Below are 4,199 nucleotides of genomic sequence, written 5' to 3'. Positions count from 1 at the left end.
TGACTTCCAGGTTGAGATGTCGCTGTGCTCTTGGAGCAATTTTGGAAGGTCGGCCACTTCTAGGAAGATTCACTACTGTGCTATTATCTATTATTTGTAGATAATGGCTCTCACTGTGGTGAGAGAAAAAGCTTTGTAACCCTTCCCAGACTGATGTATTTCTATCACCTTTTTCCTCATCATATCTGGAATTTCTTTCGACCTTGGCATAGTGTGCTACTGGGTGAAACCTTTTAGCCAACATCATGCTGCTGAAAAAGTTTTATTTAGGTGTTGATTTGATTGAACAGGGCTGTCAGTAATCAGGTCTGGGTGTGTCTAGTCCAGCTGAACCCTATTATGAATGCAGTTTCATAGATTTGGGGATTTAGTAAATAAGGGGGTAAATACTTTTTCACACATGTCAAGTTGGTATTGGATACATTTTTTGCTTCAATAAATAATATTATCATTTAAAAACTGTATTTTGTGTTTACTCAGATTAACTTTGTGTTATGTTAGATTTTGAATTTTTTAAACAATTTAGTATGAGATATACACAAAAACAGAAGAAATCAGAATGGGGCAAATACTTTTTCACAACAGTGTATGTGCATGTGTGCTTGCAAACATATAGGCCTCAGACCTGTGCACATACACATACACACACACGCGCTCAGGTTTGGGGAGTAATGGAATACATGTAACGGGATTACGTATTTAAAATAAAAAATACTGTATTCCACTACAGATACAGTTTAAATCATTGGACAGTTAATTTAAAAAAGTATTTTGATTACTGAAGAGATTCCTTTGCATTTTATTATCATTTGTTTAATTTAATATTTAGTCCTTTCAAATGGAAAACATTTATATGTATAAAGTATGCGATTCAAAGTGCATCACGCTCCCACACACACACACACATGGACGCGGACGCGCACACACACACACACACATGCACGAACGAATGAATGAACACACGCACAAACACACACACACACACACACACACACACACACACACACACACACACACACACACACACACACACACACACAGTCTTTGCCCCACAGTGACCCCTCTCCAAAAAAATCTTTGATGATCTTTCTTTCATCAAGCATTGTGTGTTTTACATGCAGAGCACACATTTGCCAGGCACATGCAGAAAGCTAAAGTTAGACATGAGGACATAAAACCACCAGTTGTTTGTTGATTTATTGTTGATTAGAACATATAACAGAAGTATGAAGAGTGTTGGTATTTTTGTTCCTTGAAATGTTCTTTACATGATAGTGTTAATGTACAAATAGGCTTAGGCCAGTTTTCTTTGACTCAGTGTTCAGATTTGACAGGGAACATCACAAGTGTTACTTCGTGCCCCTTTTTAGAAAATGAAAGCATTTCAAAATAAAAGTCCTGTTTTTTGTGATCTTCACTATTCATTTTCAATGGCCGGTCATCTTTGGCCGGGAACACCGCAATTCTATTTATTCTATTGCAGAGGGGTCACTGTGGGGCATAGACAGTTCTGGTGTGTGTTAGTGTGCATGTGTGTATGTGTGTGTGCGTGTGCACAGATCCGAGGGCTTTATGCTAGCAAGCACACATGCACATATGTGAACACATACATGTAAGAAAGCATGTAATACTCAAAGATTTTGTGCGTGTACGTGAGCATGTGTGTTTGTGTGCGTGCTAATGTGAATGTGTGTGTATGTATGTGCGCGTGCACAGATAAGAGGCCTTTATGTTTGCAAGCACACATGCACATATGTGAACATGAACATGTAAGAAAGCATGTAATACTCAAAGGATTTGTGTGTGTACATGTGCTTGTGTGGTAATGTTAGATGGATGAATTCTGTACACCACCAGGGTACAAAGATTGTCGTAGGATCATTTTTGACCCAGCAGTTGTAAAATAATTTACACACCACAAAAACCACAATGAGGGACACACACACACACACAGAAATTGAGATTATGTGTGCTACTGATTGAACTCAGACAAATAAAAAATTGTATCGTCCATATGCAGCATCTCCCCTCTGTGACCCCACACATGACTCAAGTTCACAGACAAAATAAACTAAATTTCAGACAAAATAAAAAAAAATTTTGAAAGCATTGTTTACTAATGTGGAATGCAGTTAGAGGCTATAAAGGTGCTGCAAATGACAGTACCCCAAGTTCTCTCTTTGCTGAAGCCATGAGTGCACATTTCAGTGCCCAACAGGTCGTAGATCGGATTTTTTCAGATGTCCAGGAGGAACAAGAGAACAATGATTTAGAAGAGTAGGAGATATCTGAAGATGAAATGGGGAAGAATACAACCCAGAGCATGATGCATCATCTTCAGATGAAGAAGAAATCTCCCAAGCTGAAAGAGAGACATTTTTGACAATGTACAGCAAAATAACATGGTCCTTGTCACCATATGACAACCAGGGCAGGGTGGCAGCACAAAATGTCATTAGGATGACCCCTGGGCCCACAAGACATGCAGTTGCCCATGCACAGGACATCGCCTCAACATTCATCACACCAGCCATCAAAAACCTAATCCTAGAGATGACAAATTTGAAGGGTTTCCGTAAATATATAGAAAACTGGAAAATGATGGATTAGATTGACCTGCGTGAATACATAGGGCTGCTAATCTTAGTGGGTGTGTATATGTCCCGAGGCGAGGCTAAATGTAGTCTCTGGGATGCAGAGAGTGGAAGTGTGATTTTCCATGCCACGATGCCACTGAAAGTCTTTCATACTTTCTTAAGAATGCTACGATTTGATAACCTTCAAGATGTGTGAGAGACAAACTGGCAGCCATAAGAGAGATCTGGGAGAAGTAGGTGGAGCATCTGCCATAACTCTACAACCCTGGGCCTGAAGTAACAGTGGATGAGCAACTAGTTCCATTCAGAGGTACATTTTTATTTTCATACTGTATCTGTAATATAAGGTATTTTCACTGTTAATTTTATTATATATTGCTGTAATATCATTGATTTATGTGAATGTTTTCTGTGACACTGATACTAATTACTGATAGTTAACTCTTTTGTCAAAAAGTCGCTGTCCTTTGCGGCATTATATCCCCAGCAAGCCAGCAAAGCATACCATCAAGATATGGGTGGCCTGTGATGCACAATCCAGCTACGCTTGGAGGATGCAAGTCTACACAGGGAAGCAGACCAGTGGAGGCCCAGAGAAGAACCAGGGGATGCAGGTTGTGCTTGATGTGACAGATGGACTGAGGGGGCACAATGTCATGTGTGACCATTTCTTTACCTCTTATGAACTCAGCCTGCAGCTCCTGAAGTGGAAAATTACCATGGTTGGCACAGTTAGAAAGAACAAGCCTGAGCTCCCCCCTGCACTCCTTGCAACAAGGGGGAGACAGGCCTTCTCATCAAAGTTTGCCTTTGATCCCCTACCACCACCTTCCAAAAAGGAACAAGAATGTGGTCCTCCTGAGCACACTGCACAAAACGGCTGAGATCAGTGATCGTGAGGACAGGAAGCCAGCCATCATCCTGGACTACAACCACAACCAAGGAGGCGTGGACAACCTGGACAAGGTGAATGGAACTTACAGCTGCAGGATGACTACCCGCTGGCCCCTGGTCATCTTCCATAACATCATTGATGTGTCCTCATACAATGCCTTAGTGATATGGAACAATATCAACCCTACCTGGATGCTTGATAAGCAGAACAAGAGGAGGGTGTTCCTGGAGCAGCTGGGAAAGGCACTTGTAACCCCACACATTCAAAGAAGGGAGCGCCTTCCCCGCACAGCAGCCTCTGCTGCACTTGTGAAAGCTGTTCACGGGGCTGAATCTTGTCCCGATCCACCTGAGGCTGCAGCTGGGGCAGGCAAGAGGAGGAGATGCCAATTCTGCCCCTCAAAGAAAGACTGTAAAACAAATACTATGTGCTGCACATGTGAGAAATACATCTGCAAAGTCCATGCACAAACACTTGCATAAGGTCCTACATGTAATTAGAGTTGATTGATTTATGTTCTTAGTGTTTTTGTTTTTTATCTATTATCTTATTTTATTCTTATTTATTGTTGTTGTATATATACCTTGTGGGTGGGGGCAATGGTTTGAAAAATGGGATTAGACTAGTATTTTGTAGTTGAATTCCTCATTGTACAGTATATAAGAATATATCAATATGTTGCCAGAAATGTTCAAGACTGTTATTGT

General features: G+C 40.9%; 1 pseudogene; it reads left to right on the top strand.

The window, feature by feature from the left end:
* Positions 1-2,385: 2,385 nt before the first annotated feature.
* Positions 2,386-3,974, top strand: LOC127623068 (piggyBac transposable element-derived protein 4-like; annotated as a pseudogene).
* The last annotated feature ends 225 nt before the right edge of the window (positions 3,975-4,199 follow it).

The sequence above is a fragment of the Xyrauchen texanus genome, chromosome 29 (genome assembly GCF_025860055.1).
Source record: "Xyrauchen texanus isolate HMW12.3.18 chromosome 29, RBS_HiC_50CHRs, whole genome shotgun sequence".
In the NCBI taxonomy this organism is placed as follows: Eukaryota; Metazoa; Chordata; class Actinopteri; order Cypriniformes; family Catostomidae; genus Xyrauchen; species Xyrauchen texanus.
The sequence above is the reverse complement of the archived record's forward strand: the minus strand, read 5'-3'. Positions and strand labels throughout refer to the sequence as shown.